The 17,506-nt window shown below is 50.7% G+C and overlaps 1 long non-coding RNA gene across 1 annotated transcript; it reads left to right on the top strand.

Moving 5' to 3' along the window:
- Window positions 1–1,688: 1,688 nt before the first annotated feature.
- Window positions 1,689–16,735, top strand: LOC116583965. Its single transcript, XR_004282989.1, has 3 exons — window positions 1,689–1,699; window positions 13,073–13,077; window positions 16,579–16,735. It is a non-coding gene; the product is annotated as an uncharacterized LOC116583965 (long non-coding RNA).
- Window positions 16,736–17,506: the final 771 nt, after the last annotated feature.

Genomic DNA, 17,506 nt, shown 5'->3' with positions numbered 1-17,506 from the left:
TCCGAACAGCTAGAAATCCTTTCCAGAGGACAGGAGGAGTTCTGTTTTCTGTCTCAGGGATATCCCATATGTAGGGATTTGAGACCAAGCCACTGGGGACAGGTATCTGTAAACACAAAGTAGGGTGAAAATTAGGGCCTAGGCACAAGGCAGTTCTTATCTGCTGGCTCTTGGGCTAGCTATGTGGGTGGCAGAGTAGAGGTCATGGCTCAGGATGAATGACAGAATGTGTATTACTGTCCAAGACTGGCTTTTGTGAATGGGAGTGGCCTCAGGCCTGTGCATGTTTCTCCTAATCAGGGGCTTTTGTTCACCTCCATAGGTAAGGTTTCCTTCTGAAGGGCAGGGAGAGTCCTGTGGTATGGCTTCTGAGTCCCCAGTCTGGAAGGCTTGTGGGTCAGGACTTAGGAGAAAGAAGTCTGAAAACACAAGCTAGGGTTTGGGAAAGGTCCTAGGGCAAGGCAGGTCGGATCTGCAGATGCTATGTTGAGCTCCTCAGGATCTGAGCTTAGGGCAAATGTCATGTATTTGCTCAGACTACAATTTGTGACCACTAGGGCTACTATAAGTTGAGGTGTACATGGAGATTTCCCCTGCATTGGGGGTTCTGCACAATGCCGAATAGCAAGGTTTCATTCTGGGAGACAGGTGGAGTCTTCTTGTATGGCTCTAAGGTACCCATTTAGGGGATTCACCAGCAGGGTTCTGCAGATGGATGCCTAAAAACACAAAATAGCGTTAGATATAGGGCCTAGGAGTATATCCGGTCCAATCTGCCAACTCTGGCTTGTGGACAAGGATACTAAGGACAGAAGTCTGAAAACCCAAGCTAGGTCTAGGGCTTGGGCCAAGGAAATGGCAGGCCCAATGTATAGACCCTGAGGTGAGCTCCCCAAGAATCGAAGTTAAGGCGAGGGTCAGGATGTCACTCAGACTGGAGTTTGTGTCCGTGCCTTCTTCCAAATATGAGGTGGCCTCATGCGGCCTTGGAGGTTTCTCCTACTCTGGGGTTTGTGCACAGTTCCGAACAGATTGGTCTATTCTGGGGATAGGTCGTGTCCAGTTTTATTGTTCAGATGTCCTCCATATTGAGGGATTTGGGAGCAGGGTTCCACGTATGGATGCCTGAAAACCCAAGCTCCAATAAGGGTTAGGTCATAGTGGCATGTCAGCCCTTATATCCTGATTCTAGGGTGAGCTAACCACTGTTTTATTTATTTATTTATTTTTAATGATGCTCAGGCTAAGGGTCATAATGGGTGTTTGTGCCCAGGACAGCCTGCAAACTTGAGTGAGGCCTTATGGTCAATGCAGTTTTCTTGCAAATCTGAGGGTTTCACCTAGCTCCAAAAAGCATGGTTTCCTTCTGGGGGATAGGAGTAGCTCTCTTTTGTCACTCATGGGTCCCCCTTATGAGGAGATTCAAGATGAGGGCGCTGGTTATGGATGCCTGAAAACCCAGGCAGGGGTTAGAAATAGGGCCTAACAGCATGACAGGTCTGATATACTGGCTCTGGGGCCAGCTGTCCCGGTGGCTGATTAGAGTATGGGACACTGATTGTGTCAGACTTCATGTTGGCGCACATGGTAGTGAACGAAATGGGTGACATTGTGGGCCGTGCATGTTTCCCCCTATCTAGAAGTTTTGTAAAGCTCCATAGGGAATGGTTTCCTCCTATAGAGCATGGAGAGCCCTGTAGTGTGGCCCTGCAGTCTCCACTCTGGAATCCTTTCACTCCAGGACTCAATGAATGGAATTCCAAAAATCAATGCTCAGTGTATGGTGAGGGTGCATGAATCACAATCCAAAGATCCTGAGGCAAGCTTCCCAGACTCTGAAATTAGGGCAAGTGTCAGGCTTTCGCTCAGACCAGACTAGAATTTGGGTCCACTAGGGCTGTCAAATGTGTGGATGGCCTCCTGGGACCATAGAGGTTTCTCCTGCTCTGAGAGTTCTGTGCAGCTTCAAATAGCATGGTTTCATTCTTGGGGAGAGGTGGAGTCTTGTTGTATGACTCAAGGATCCCTATATGGAAGGATTTGAGAGCAGGGCTCTGGATTTGGATGCCTGAAAACCCAACCTAGAGTTAGCATTGGACACTAGGGGCATGGCAGGCGGATCTTCAGACTCTGGGGCCAGCTGGGTGAGTGCCTGAGTGGAGTTCAGAGCTGAGGCTGAGAGACAGAATTTGTTTTAGGATCCAGGGTCTGGTTGCATCAAAGGTTGTGGCCCTTTGGCCATGGAGGTTTCTCCAAGTCTGGGGGTTTTGTGCAGATCCATTGAGCATGGCATCCTTCTGGAGGTAGTCAGAGTCTCATGGTATGGCTCTGAAGTTCTCTATCTGGAAGGCTTGTGAACCAGGACTCTATGGATGGAAGTCTGAAGAGCCATACTATGTTTAGGGCTAGGGCCTAGGGCATGGCAGGACCAATCTACAGATGCTGAGGCGAGCCTCCATGGATTTCAGGTTAAGGCAAGTATCAGGATGTTGCTCAGCCTAGAGTTTGTGTCCATGAGATCTGAAAAATGTGGGTTTGGCCTCATAGGGCCATGGAAGTTTTCTTCCCTCTGGGGTTTTTGCACAGTTACAAATAGTTTGGTCTATTCTGGGGGCTGTATGGTGTCCTGTTTTATATCCCAGAAGTCCCACATATGGAGTGATTTGGGAGCACGGTTGTGGGTATGGATGCCTGAAAACCTAACCTATGATAAGGGTTAGGTCCTAGTAGCATGGAAGTCCTTATATCCTGGTTCTGTGGTGAGCTGCCCAAAGGGCCGTGTTGAAAACGGGGCTCAGGTGAAGGATCACCATGGGTGTTTGTGTCCAGGGTGGGCTGCAAAGTGGGCATTGCCTCAGGGCCTACACAGTTTTCTTCCAACTCTGAGGCATTTACATAGCTCAGAAAGGCAAGGTTTACTTTTGGGGGGCAGTAGGAATTCCGTTTTGTGGCTCAGGGGTCTTCCATATGGAGGGATTCATGTGGAAGTCTCTGGGTATGGATGCTTGAAATGCCAACGTAGGGTTAGGATTAGGGCCTAAGGGCATGGCAGGTCTGAACTGCTGAATCTGGGGCCAGATGTCCTGGTGGCTTATTGGAGAACGGGACTCAGATTGTGTCAGACAGCATAATATTGTCCAGATTGGAGTACAAAAGTGGGGTGTCATTGGGGCCTGTTCATGTTTCTCCTGATCTAGGAGTTTTGTGCAGCTCCATAGGGCATGGTTTCCTTCTGGAGGGCAGGGAGAGTCCTGTGGGGTGGATCTGAAGTCCCCAGACTGGAAGGATTGCATTCCAGGAATCAAGAAATAGAATTCTGAAAACCGTGTAGGAGGGTTAGGGAAGATGTCCATCAACAGACGAATGGATAAAGAAGATGTGGTATATATACACAATGGAATACTATGCAGCCATCAAAAGAAATGAAATATTGCCATTTGTGAGAACATGGATGGAACTAGAGCGTATCATGCTTAGTGAAATAAGTCAAGCAGAGAAAGATAACTATCATATGATCTCCCTGATATGAGGAAGTGGTGATGCAACATGGGGGCTTAAGTGGATAGGAGAAGAATCAATGAAACAAGATGGGATTGGGAGGGAGACAAACCATAAGTGACTCTTAATCTCACAAAACAAACTGAGGGGTGCTGGGGTGAGGGGGTTTGGGAGAAGGGGGGTGGTGTTATGGACATTGGGGAGGGTATGTGCTTTGGTGAGTGCTGTGAAGTGTGTAAACCTGGCTATTCACAGACCTGTACCCCTGGGGATAAAAATATATGTTTATAAAAAATAAAAAATTAAAAAAAAAGAAGAATTCTGAAAACCAATGCTCAGAGTATGGTTAGTGTATGGCATGGATAATCGACCTGCCTGTCTGGGGATTCGACCCAGCTTCCAAGAGTTTGGTGTCTTTCTGGTGGAAGGGAAGAGTGCTGTTTTCCGACTCAGGAGTCACGGCGAAACAGGAATTCCAGAGACGGGTTCTGGGTCCAGTCGCCGGGATAACCACAGCAAGGATTAGGATTTGCGCTATGGGCATGTGAAGACCACACTGTGGGATCCCAGTCATGTTCAGGAGGGGGCTTTTTTGAAAGGGGTCTCAGGCTGAGGGTCACAATGCCTGTTTCTGCCCAGCTTCCCCTCCTGAGTGGGCGTGGTCTCATGTGCCATGCAGCTGGCTCCCACTCTGAGGGTTGGACAATCATCTCAACAGCCAGTTATCCTGCTTGGTGAAGGAGGCATACTCTTTTGGGCTTTAGGTTGCCCCCTGGGCAGGAATTTGAGCTACGTTCTGGGGACAGTACTTGACTACCTATGTTGGTTGAGATGATGGCCTCGGGCCAAATCAGTTCCCACCTGCAGGATATGGGGCCCGCTCTCTGGGTGGCTGACAGGAAGTCGGGGCTCAGACTGTGTCACCCAGATCATTAGTGCTCTGGGAGGCCCATGATATTGGGGTGCCAATAAGGGCCGTGCAGGTGGATCCTCACGTGGGGTTTCAGGGCAAACCCACAGGGCACTTCGTCTCTCTGGTGAGCAGGCAGAAGGCTGTGTTGTGGCTCCAGAATTCCCAATATGGAGGGCTTGCAGGTGAGGAGTGTGAGGATGAAGTTTGAAAACACTACCTCCCGTTAAGTTCAGTGCCAAATGTATGGCAGTTCCAATGTGCTGCGGGTGTTTTGAGATCTCCAGCACCTGAGAAAGGTCGAGTGTCAGATGTATGCTCATGCTGGAGTTTGTATGCATGATCCAACAAATGGCGGGGTGGCCTCAAGAATCCTTGGGGTATTTCCAAAGTTGGAACTTGTGAGCTGCTCCAAACAGCAAGGTGCCTTTCTGTGAGACAAGGAAAGTCCGGTTAGAGGGCTACAGGTTCACCCATATGGAAAGATTCGACGTCAGTGCTCTCTGAATGGATACCTGAAGAGCCTGATCCCCATTACCATTACCATTACCATTGCATTACCCCATTACCATTACCATTGCAGCCGAGGAACAGGGCAAGCTTGATCCGAAGGCTCTGGTTCGAAGTTCCAAGTGATCTGGGTAGACAGAGTTTCTCAGTCTGATGGGTCACAATGCTGCTTAGTATCCAGGGAGACCTTAGAATGTGGTGGTGGCTCTGGGGCCATGCAGGACTCTCCTAAACTGAGGGTTGGACCCAGTTCCCAAGAGCCAGGTTTCCTGCTCGGGACAAGATGGTTTCTGTTGTAAGGCTCAGGGTCCACATGTTTGACCATATGTTTGTTTTCCAGAACAGGCCTCTGGGGACACAGGCCTGAAAACCTAAGCCAGGGATCCAATGAGGTCCATTGACCTGCGTGTCTTCCTGGAGGTATGTGCTGAGGATGTGTCAGACTGTGCATTTTTTTCCAGAGCGGTCTATGTAATTGGTGTAGGCTCAGGGGCCTTGAAGGTTCCTCCTTATCTGGAGGGTTTGGGCAACTGAGACGGGCAGATTTTCCTCAGAGGAGCAGGCCCAATGATGTGGTGTGGTTCTTGAGGCCCCATCCCGGAGGCATGTGGGTGAGGGCTTTGGGATGGAAGTCTTCTACTGAAACTGGGGTAAGGGTTAAGGGCGAGATGATGGCAGGCCACATCTGCAGACCCTGAGGTCAGTTTTTCGGGATTTGAAATTCGTGCAGCTGGGAGGCAATAGCACAGGCTTTTCTGTCTGGATTGTGTGTCTAGGATGGCCACAGAATGGATGGGTGGCCCCATGGATCCATGGGAGATCCTTCCTGTTTGGGGATTCTACCCGGCTCCCAAGAGTTTGGTGTCTTTCTGGGGGTAGGGAAGATTGCTGTTTTCCATCTCAGGAGCCCTGGCCAAACAGAGATTCCAGAGATGGGTTCTAGATCTGGGTGCCTGGATAAGGATTAGGATTTGGGATATGGGCATAAGAAGCCCACTCTGTTGTCTTCTAGTCATGCTCCCGAGGGGGCTTTTTTGAAAGGGGTCTCAGGCTGAGGGTCACAATGCCGGTTTGTGCCCAGCTGCCCCTCCTGAGTGGGTGTGGTCTCTTGTGCGATGCAGCTGGCTCCCACCCTGAGGGTTGGACAACCATTTCAACATCCAGTTTTCATGCATGGGGAAGGAGGCATATTCTTTTGTGCTTTAGGTCCCCCCCTGGACAGGAATTTGAGCTACTTTCTGGGGTCATGACCTTAATACCCAGCTTGGATGAGATGATGGTCTCTGTCCAAAGCAGTTCCCACCTGCAGGATACGGGGCCCGCTATCTGGGTGGCTGACAGGAGGTAGGGGGCTCAGGCTGTGTCACACAGATCATTAGTGCACAGGGCGGCCCATGATATTGGGGTGCTGATGAGGGCCGTGCAGGTGGATCCTCACGTAGGGTTTCAGTGCAAACCCATAGGCCACTTCATCTTTCTGGTGGGCAGGCAGAAGGCTGTGTCGTGGCTCCAGAATTCCCAATATGGAGGGCTTGCAGGAGAGGAGTGTGAGTATGGAAGTCTGAAAACACTAGCTCCAGTTAAGTTCAGTGCCAAGCGAATGGCAGTTCCAATGTGCAACGACTGTTTCGAGATCTCCAGCACCTGAGAAAGGACGAGTGTCAGATGTCTGCTCATGCTGGAGTTTGTATGCATGATCCAACAAATGGTTGGGTGGCCTCAAGAAGCCTTGGAGGCTTTCCCAAGCTGGAGCTTGTGAGCTGCTTCAAACAGCAAGGTGCCCTTCTGCGAGACAAGGGAAGTCCGGTTAGAGAGCTCTACGTTCGTCTATATGGAAAGATTCAACAGCAGTGCTTTCTGAATGGATGCCTGAAAAGCCCTACTCACTTTACCATTGCAGCGGAGGAACAGGGCAGGCTTGATCAGAAGGCTGTGGTTCGAAGTTCCAAGTGATCTGGGTTGACAGAGGTTCTCAGTCTTATGGGTTACAATGCTGCTTGGTGTCCAGGGAGACCTTAGAATATGGCGGTGGCTCTGGGTCCATGCAGGACTCTCCTACACTGAGGGTTGGACCCAGTTCCCAAGAGAAGGTTTTCTTCTTGGGATGGTGAGTGTTGTATGGCTCAGGGACCACATGTTGGATCGTATGTTGGTTTTTGAGAAGAGGCCTGAAAACCTAAACCAGGGATCCAATGAAGTCCTAGTGACATGTCAGGTTCAATCTTCAGACTCAGAGACATTGGTCTGTGTATCTTCCCGGAGGTATGTGCTGAGGATGGGTCAGACTGTGCATTTTTTTCCAGAGCGGCCTACGAAATTGGTGTGGGCTCAGGGGGCTTGCAGTTTTCTCCTAATCTGGAGGGTTTGTTCAACTGAGGCAGGCACATTTTCCTTGGGAGAGCAGGCCCAGTGATGCGGTGTGGTTCTGGAGGCCTCGTCCTATAGGGCTTTTGTGTCAGGGCTTTGGGACGGAAGTCTTCAGACCCAAACTCTGGTAAGGGTTAGGATCGAGGTGATGGCAAGCCATATCTGCAGACCTTGAGGTCAGCTCCTCGGGTTTTGAAATTTGGGCAGGTGGGAGGCAGTAGCACAGGCTTTTCTGTCTAGATTGTGTGTCTTGGATGGCCATGGAATGGACGGGTGGCCTCATGGGTCCTTGGGAGTTGCTTCCTATCTGTGGATTCTGCCTGGCTTCCAAGAGTTTAGTGTCTTTCTGGGGGAAGGGAAGTGTGCTGTTTTCTGTCTCAGGAGTCCTGTCCAAACAGTGATTCCAAAGATAGGTTCTGGGTCCGGGCACCTGGATAACTCCAGAAAGGATTAAGATTTGGGCTATAGGCATGACAGGCCTGCTCTGTGGGCTCCTAGTCATGCTCCCGAGGGGACATGTTGGAAAGGGTCTCAGGCTGAGTGTCACAATGCCCATTTGTGCCCAGTTGCCCCTCCTGAGTAGTTATGGTCTCGTGCACCATGCAGTTGGCTCCCACTCTGAGGGTTGGACAACCATCTCAAGATCCAATTTTCCTGGCATGGGGAAAGAGGCACACTTTTTTGTGCTTCAGCTTGCCTCATTGGCAGGAATTGGAGCTACTTTATGGGGACAGGTACCTGAATCCCAGGTTGGTTAAGATGATGGCCTTAGGCCAAGGCAGGTCCCACCTGCAGGATATGGTGCCTGCTATCTGCGTGGCTGACAGGAGGTCGGGGCTCGGGCTGTGTCACACAGATCATTAGTGCAAAGGGCGGCCCATGATATTGGGGTGCCAATGAGGGCATGCATTTGGATCCTCATGTGGGGTTTCAGGGCAAACCCATAGGGCATTTATTTTTGGTGGGCAGGCAGAAGGCTGTCTTGTGTCTCCAGAATTCCCAATAAGGAGGTCTTGCAGACGAGGAGTGTAAGAACGGAAGTCTGAAAACACTAGCTCCGGTTAAGTTCAATGCTGAATGCATGGCAGTTCCAATGTGCTGTGGTTGTTTCGAGATCTCCAGCACCTAAGAAAGGGCAAGTGTCAGATGACTGCTCACGCTGGAGTTTGTATGCATGATCCAACAAATGGTTGGTTGGCCTCAAGAATCCTTGGAGGCTTTCCCAACCTGGAGTTTGTGAGCTGCTCCAAACAGCAAGGTGTCCTTCAGAGAAACAGGGGAAGTCCGGTTAGAGGGCTCCAGGGTCCCCCATATGGAAATATTCGATAGCAGAGCTCTCTCAATGGAAGGCTGGAAAGCCTACCTCATATTACCATTGTAGCCGAGAAACGGGAAAGGCTTGATCCGCTGGCTCTGGGGAGGAAGCTCCAAGTGATCTGGGTTGATGGAGGTTCTAAGTCTTATGGGTCACGATGCTGCTTGCTGTCCAGGGATACCTTAGAATGTGGCGGTGGCTCTGGGGCCATGCACGATTTTCCTAAGAAGAGACTTGGACACTGTTCCCAAGAGCCAGGTTTACTCCTCGGGACAGGAGGGGTTCTGTTGTATGGCTAAGGGACCCACGTGGGATTATATGTTGGTTTTCCAGTACAGGCCTCTGTGGACAGAGACCTGAAAACCTAAGCTAGGTTTCTGATGAGGTCCTAGGGGCATGTCAGGTACAATCTTCAGACTCAGGGCCATTGACCTCCATGTCTTCCTGGAGTTGGGTTCTGAGGGTGTGTCAGACTGTGCATTTTTTCCAGAGCAGCCTACAAAATTAGGGTGGGCTCAGGGAATTTGCAAGTTTTTCCTAATCTGGAGGGTTTGGGCCACTAAGATGGGCAGATTTTCCTCGGGAGAGCAGGCCCAGTGATGCGGTGTGGTTCTGGAGGCCCCTTCCAGGAGGGCAAGAGGGTCAGGGCTTTGGGACGGAAGTCTTCAGACCCAAACTCAGGTAAGGGTTAGGTTCGAGGTGATGGCAGGCCATATCTGCAGACCCTGAGGTCAGTTCATTGGGATCTGAAATTCAGGTGGCTGGGAGGCAGTAGCACAGGCTTTTTTGTCTGTATTGTATGTCTAGGATGGCCAGGGAATGGACAGGTGGCCTCATGGGTCCATGGGACATTCTTCATATCTGGAGACTCTTCCCTGCTCCCCAGAGTTTTGTGGCTTTCTGGGGGAAGGGAAGAGTGCTGTTTTCTGTCTCAGGAATCCCAGACAAACAGGGATTCCAGGGACAGATTCAGGGTCCGGGCGCCTGGATAACCCCAGGAAGGATTAGGATTTGGGCTATGGGCATGAGAAACCCGCTCTGTGGGCTCCTAGACGTGATCTGGTGGGGGTTTGTTTGAAAGGTGTCTCAGGCTGAGTGTCACAATGCCTGTTTGTGCCCAGCTGCCCCTCCTGAGTGGGCGTGGTCTTATGAGCCACGAAGCTGACTCCCACATTGAGGGTTGGACAACCATCTCAACATCCAGTTTTCCTGCATGGGGAAGGAAGTGTACTCTTTTGTGCTTTAGGTTCCGCCCTGGGCAGGAATTTGAGCTAACTTCTGGGGAGAGGTTCCTGAATACCCAGGTTGGTTGTAATGACAGCCTTGAGCCAAAACAGTTCTCACCAGCAGGATATGGGCCCCACTATCTGGGTGGCTGTCAGGAGGTCGGGGCTCAGGCTGTGTCACATAGATCATTAATGCACAGGGCGGCCAATATATTGGGGGGCTGGAGAGGGCCATGCAGGTGGACACTCACGTGTCGTTTCAGGGAAAACCCATAGGAGATGGGTTTTCTTCTTCTTCTTTACTTCTTTCTTTTTTGCAGGCAGAAGGCCTCATTGAGGCTCCAGAATTCCCAATATGGAGGGCTTGCAGGCGAGGAGTGTGAGGACGGAAGTCTGGAAACACTAGCTCCGGTTAAGTTCAGTGCCGAATGCATGGCAGTTCCAATGTGCAGTGGCTGTTTTGAGATCTCCACAACCTGAGTATGGGCGAGTGTCAGATGTCTGCTCATGCTGGAGTTTGTATGCATGATCCAACAAATGGTGGGGTGGCCTCAAGAAGCCTTGGAGGCTTTCCCAAGCTGGAGATTGTGAGCTGCTCCAAACAGCAAGTTGCCGTTCTGCGAGACAAGGGAAGTCCAGTTAGAGGGCTCCAGGTTCGCCCATATGGAAAGATTCGACATCAGTGCTCTCTGAATGGATGCCTGAAAAGCCCTACCCCTGTTACCATTGCAGCCGAGGAACAGGGCTCACTTGATCTGAAGGCTGTGTTTCGAAGTTCCAAGTGATCTGGGTTGACAGAGGTTCTCAGTCTGATGGGTTACAATGCTGCTTGGTGTCCATGGAGACCATAGAATGTGGCAGTGGCTCTGGGGCCATGCAGGATTCTCCTACAGTGAGGGTTGGACCAAGTTCCCAAGAGCCAGGTTTCCTTCTCAGGACAGAGGGATTTTGTTGTATGGCTCAGGTACCACATGTTCAATCATATGTTTGTTTTCCAGAACAGGGCTCTGGGGACACAGGCCTTAAAACCTAAGGCAGGGATCCAATGAGGTCCTAGGGACATGTCAGGTTCAATATTCAGACTCAGGGACATTGACCTTTGTGTCTTCCCGAAGGTATGTGCTAAGGATATATCAGACTGCACATTTTTTCCAGAGTGGCCTACAAAATTGATGGCAGCTCAGGGGCCTTGCAGGATTCTCCTAATCTGGAGGGTTTGAGCAACTGAGTCAGGCAGATTTTCCTCGGGAGAGCAGGCCCAGTGATGCGGTGTGGTTCTGGAGGCAGGATCCTGGAGGGCATGTGGGTCAGGGCTTTGAGACAGAAGTCTTCAGATCCAAACTCGGATAAGAGTTAAGGGCGAGGTGATGGCAGGCCATATCTGCAGACCCTGAGTTCAGCTCCTCCAGTTTTGAAATTCAGGAGGCTGGCAGGCTATTCTGTCTGGAGTGTGTGTCTAGGATGGCCAGGGAATGGATGGGTGGCCTCATGGGTCCATGGGAGATTCTTTCTATCTGGGAATTCTTCCCTGCTCCCAAGATTTTGCTGTCTTTCTGGGGGAAGGAAGAGTGCAGTTTTCCGTCTCAGGGGTCCCGCCCAAACAGGGATTCCAGAGACGTGTTCTGGGTCTGTGCACTGCCTCACCCAAACAAGGGTTAGGATTTGGGCCTAGGGGTATGACAGGCTTGCTCTGCAGGCTCCTACTCCAACTCCCGAGGGGGCTTGTTTGAAAGGGGTCTCAGGCTGAGTGTCACAATGCCTGTTTGTGCCCAGTTGCCCCTCCTGAGTGGGTGTGGTCTCATGCGCCATGTGCTGACTCCCACTCTGAGGGTTGGACAACCATCTCAACATCCAGTTTTCCTGCCATGGAAAAGAGGCGTACTCTTTTGTGCTTCAGGATCCACCATGGGCAGGAATCTGAGCTATGTTCTGGGGACAGGTACCTGTATACGAGGTGGGTTGAGAAGATGGTCTCAGGCCAAGGCAGGTCCAACCTGCAGGATATGTGGCCCACTATCTGTGTGACTGACAGGAGGTAGGGGCTTGTGCTGTGTCACACAGATCATTAGTGCACAGGGTGACCTATGGTATTCGGGTGCTGTTGAGTGCCATGCAGGTAGATCCTCATGTGGGGTTTCTGGGCAGACCCATAAGGTACTTCTTCTTTCTGGTGGGCAGGCAGAAGTTTGTGTTGTGGCTGCAGAATTCCCAATATGGAGGGCTTGCAGGCATGGAGTGTGAGGATGGAAGTGTGAAAACACCAGCTAAGGTTACCTACAGGGCCGAGTGCATGGCAGTTCCAATATACTGTGGCTGCTTCGAGATGTCCAGCACCTGAGTAAGGGTGAGAGTCAGATTTCTGCTCAAGCTGGAATTTGTATCCATGATGGCCAAGGAATGGTGGGGTCGCCTCAAGATTCCTTGGAGGCTTTCCCAATATGGAGTTTGTGAGCTGCTCCAAATAGCAATGTTTCCTTCTGCGAGATAGGGGAAGTCTGGTTAGAGGGCTCCTGGGTCCCCCATATGGAAATATTCAATAGCAAAACTCTCTCAATGGAGGCCTGGAAAGCCCACCTTGTATTACCATTGAAGCTGAGGAACAGGGCAGGCTTGATCCACTGGCTCTGGGGATGAAGTTCCAAGTATTCTGAGTTTAGAGAGGTTCTCAGTCTGATGGGTCACAATGCTGCTTGGTTTCCAGGGAGACCTTAGAATGTGCCAGTGGCTCTGGGGCCATGCAGGATTCTCCTACGCTAAGACTTGGACCCTGTTCCAAAGAGCCAGGTTTCCTCCTCGGGACAGGAGGGTTTCAGTTGTATGGGTCAGGGACCACATGTTGGAGTATATGTTGGTTTTCCAGAGCACACCTCTGGGGACAGAGATCTGAAAACCTAAGCTAGGGTTCCGATGAGGTCCTAGGGGCATGTCAGGTTCAATCTTCGGACTCAGGGCCATGGACCTGTGTGTCTTCCTGGATATAAGTTCTGAGGGTGTGTCAGACTGTGCATTTTTCCAGAGCGGCCTATGAAATTAGAGGGGGCTCAGGGGACTTGCAGGTTTCTCCTAATCTGTAAGGTTGGGGCCACTGAGACGGGCAGATTTTCCTTGCATAGAAGGCCCAGTGATGTGGTGTGGTTCTGGCGGCCCCATCCTGGCGGGCATGTGGTTCAGGGCTTTGGGCAGAAGTCTTCAGACCAAATCTTGGGTAAGGTTTAGAGTCGAGGGGATGGCAGGCCATATTTGCAGACCCTGTTGTTGGCTCCTCCAGTTTGAAATTTGGGCAGCTGGGAGACAGTAGCACAAGTTTCCTGTCTACACTGAGTGTCTCTGATGACCACGGAATGGATGGGTGGCCTCATGGGTCCATGTGAGATTCTTCCTATCTGGGGATTCTGCCCGGCTCCCAAGAGTTTGGTGTCTTTCTGGGGGAAGTGAAGAGTTCTGTTTTCCATCTCATGGGTCCCACCCAAACTGGGATTCCGGAGAGGATTTCTGGGTCTGGGCACTGCCTCACCCAAACAAGGGTTAGGAATTGGGCCTAGGGGCATGACAGGCCTTCTCTGTGGGCTCCTACTCCAACCACCTCGGGGGCTTGTTTGAAAGGGATCTCAGGCTGAGGGGCACAATTCCTGTTTGTGCCCAACTGCCCCTCCTGAGTGGGTGTGGTCTCATGCGCCATGTGCTGGCTCCCACTCTGCGGGTTAGACAACCATCTCAACCTCCAGTTTTCCTGCCATGGGGAAGGAGGCATACTTATTTTTGCTTCAGCATCTGCCATGGGCAGGAATTTGAGATACGTTTTGGAGACATGTACCTGAATACCCATTTTGGTTAAGATGACAGCCTCTGGCCAAGGCAGGTCCCAACTGCTGGATATGGGGATAGCTATCTGGGTGGCTGACAGGAAGTCGGGGCTCGGGCGGTGGCACACAGATCATTAGTGCACAGGGTGGCCTATAATATTGGGGTGCTGTTGAGGGCCATGCAGGTAGATCCTCATGTGGGGTTTCTGGGCAGACCCATAGGGCACTTCTTCTTTCTGGTGGGCAGGCAGAAGGCTGTGTTGTGGCTGCAGAATTATCAATATGGAGGGCTTACTGGCATGCAATATGTGGACAGAAGTGTGAACACACCAGCTAAGGTTAATTTCAGGGCCGAACGCATGGCGGTTCCAATGTGCTGTGGCTGTTTTGAGATCTCAAGCACCTGAGTAAGGAAGAGTGTCAGTTGTCTGCTCACACTGGAGTTTGCTTGCATTGTGGCCAACGTATGGTGGAGTAGCCTCAAGAATCCTTGGAGGCTTTCCCAAGCTAGAGCTTGTGAGCTGCTCCAAACAGCAAAGTATCCTCTGCGGGACAGGGGAAGTCCAGTTAGAGTACCCCTGTGTCACCCATATGTAAAGATTCGACAGCAGAGCTCTCTGAATGGAGGCCTGGAAAGGCCACCTCGCGTTACCATTACAGCTGAGGAACACAGCCAGCTTGATCTGCTGGTTCTGCTACGAAGTTCCACGTGATTTGAGTTGAGTGAGGTTCTCAGTCTGATGGGTCACAATGATGCTTGGTGTCCAGGAAGACCTAAGAATGTGCCAGTGGCTCTGGGACTATGCAGGATTCTCCTATGCTGAGGGTTGGCCCCAGGTCCCAAGAGCCAGGTTTCCTTCTTGGGACAGGAGGGGTTCTGTTGTATGCCTCAGGGACCACATGTGGACCATAAGTAGTTTTCCAGAGCAGGTCTCTTGGGACATAGGCTGGAAAACCTAAAAAAGGGGTGTATGTGAGGTCCTAGGGGCATGTCAGGTTCAATCTTCAGACTCAGGGCCGTAGACCTGCGTGCCCTCCTTGAGGTAGTTGCTGAGGGTGTTTATGACTGTGCATTTTGTTACAAAGTGGCCTGTGAAATTAGAGTGGTCTTAGGGGCTTTGCAGGATTCTCCTATTCTGGAGGTTTTGGGCTACTGAGATTGGCATATTTTCCCCAGGAGAGCAGGCCCAGTGATGCGGTGTTGTTCTGGTAGCCCTTTCCTGGAAGGCATGTGAGTCAGGTCTTTGGGACTGAAGTCTTCAGACACAAAATCGGGTAAAGGTTAGGGGCGAAATGATGGCAGGCCCAATCTTCAGACCCTGAGGGAAGTTCCTTGGGATATGATATTCAGGCAGCTGGGAGGCAGTAGCACAGGCTTTTCTGTCTGGATTGTGAGTCGAGAATGGCCATGCATGGATGGGTCGCCTCATGGGTCCATGGGAGATTCTTCCTATCCTGGGATTCTGCCTGGTTCCCAAGAGTTTGGTGTCTTTCTGGGGAAGGGAAGAGTGCTGTTTTCCGTCTCAGGGGTCCTACCCAAACAGGGAATCCAAAGGCAGGTTCTGGACCAGGCGCCTGGATAACCCCACCAAGGGTTAGGTTTTGGGGCATGAGAAACCTAGAGAAGTGGGCATGAGAAGCCCAATCTGTGGGCTCCTAGTCATGCTCCCAAGGGGGCTTGTTTGAAAGTGGTCTCTGACTGAGGGTCACAGTGCCTGTTTGTGCCATCTGCCCTTCTTGTGTGGGCACGGTCTCATGGGCCATGCAGCTGCCTCCCACTCTGAGGTTTGCACAACCAATTCAACATCCTGTTTTCCTAACTTGGGGAAGAATGAGTACTCTTTTGTTCTTAGGTTCCCCCATGGGCAGGAATTTGAGCTACATTCTGTGGACAGATACCTGAATACCCAGGTTAGTTTGAGATGACAGCCTCGGACCAAGGCATTTCCCACCTGCAGGATATGGGGCTCACTTCTGGGTGACTGACAGGAGGTTGGCCTCAGGCTGTGTCAGACAGAGTATTCGTGCACAGGGCAGCTATGAAGTTTGGGTGCCGTTGAGGGCCTTGCAGGTGGATCTTCATGTGGGGATTCTGGGCACACCCATAGGGCACTTCTTCTTTCTGGTGGGCAGGCAGAAGGCTGTGTTGTGGCTCCAGAATTCCCAATATGGAGGGCTTGCAGGCGAGAAGTTTTGTGACGGCATTCTGAAAACACAAGCTACGGTTAAGTTCAGTGCCGAGTGAATGGCAGTTCCAATCGTGCAGCGGCTGTTTTGAGATCTCAAGCACCTGAATAAGGACGATTGTCAGATGTCTGCTCACACTGGAGTTTGTATCCATGATGGTCAACGAATGGTGTGGTGGCCTCAAGAAGTCTTGGAGGGTTTCCCAAGCTGGAGCTTATGAGCTGCTCCATACAGCAGTATTTCCTTCTGTTGGACAGGGGAAGTCCGGTGAGAGAGATTCTCGTTTCCCCATATGGAAAGACTCGACAGCAGAGCTCTCTGAATGGATGCCTGAAAGGCCACCTTGCATTACCATTGCAGCCGAGAAATAGGGCAGCCTTGATCTGCTGACTCTGGTTTGAAGTTCCACGTGATTTGAGTTGACATAGGTTCTCAGTCTGATGGGTCACCATGATGTTTGGTGTCCAGGAAGACCTAAGAATGTGCTGGTGGCTCTAGGACCAAAACACATTTGGTCATACCCCAACGATACTACTGATACAGTTCTTTCTTTTGAAAGACCCTCGCTCCGCACCCAAGAACCAGACACCACGTCTCCACTGGATGCAAGTCGCAAGAGGTGATTTATTGTTTACACAGGCGCCTGCGGACACATCAGCCTCCTGTGCACTGACCGTGCCAGGCTAAGTTGGGGAGCAGATTATATAGGGCAGGTTTGGGGTGGCGGGAAGCAAGCTTACAGAAGCAGATGTATGGTTACAGGGATCTGATTGGTTAATTTAAATCAAGCATAGTCAGGCGTTGGGTTCAAGGCAAGGACACAGCCGTTTGTTCTGGTGGGCCTTGCCTCAGCACTCTGGAAAGTCCCAGGTACACTCTGTTCCTCATTTGTCTTCCCTTTTGAGAGGCCGGTTGACCATAGACATCCTGGTATGTGTTGCCATCCGGCTATGGGGACAATAGGTTACTTAATCAAGCCTTCAGCAAGGGAAGAGGGGGTGCTGTGGGGACATCAGGTTACTTAAACAAGCCTTTAGCAAGGGGAGAGGGGTCTTTCATTCCCCCCTTTTTCTTTATCATGGATAGAATCTTATATCCATTCGCTTTGTTCATGAAGTAAGTCAATTTGAGAGCCGGTCTGTTTAATTAGTTGATACTGCTGTGTCAGCACCATTGTCTGGATTACTGACAAGCGATCTTTCATGAACTGTCCGAGTTTATTTACAATACAAGGGCCGATTGAAAGAATTAGTAGAAGTATAATAAGGGGCCCTAAAATGGTGGACAGTAACGTGGTGAACCAAGGAGATCAATTAAACCAACTTTCAAACCAGCCCTGTTGGGATTAAAAATCTTTTTTCTTTGGGCTAGCCTTTCTCTGAGTTTATCCATGGTTTCTCTAACAATTCCAGTATGTTCAGCATAAAAGCAGCATTCCTCCTTGAGGGCTGCGCATAATCCTCCTTCTTTTAAGAACAATAGGTCTCGTCCCCTCCTATTTTGTAGAACCACCTCGGAGAGGGAGGTTAAGGATTTTTCTAAGGCAGTGATTGAATTTTCTATAGCTTCTAAATCAGCAGTCATGGCGGCCTGCAAATGCATAAGCTGGTTGCTTTGGAGTAGGGCAGAAGTTCCCGTTCCTATACCTGCCGCTATTCCCCCAATTCCTAGTAATATGGCTATCATGTTG

Source organism: Mustela erminea, unplaced genomic scaffold (genome assembly GCF_009829155.1).
Source record: "Mustela erminea isolate mMusErm1 unplaced genomic scaffold, mMusErm1.Pri scaffold_38_arrow_ctg1, whole genome shotgun sequence".
NCBI classification, from domain to species: Eukaryota; Metazoa; Chordata; class Mammalia; order Carnivora; family Mustelidae; genus Mustela; species Mustela erminea.
Note: the sequence above shows the minus strand (reverse complement) of the source record. Positions and strands in the feature narration are given on the sequence as shown.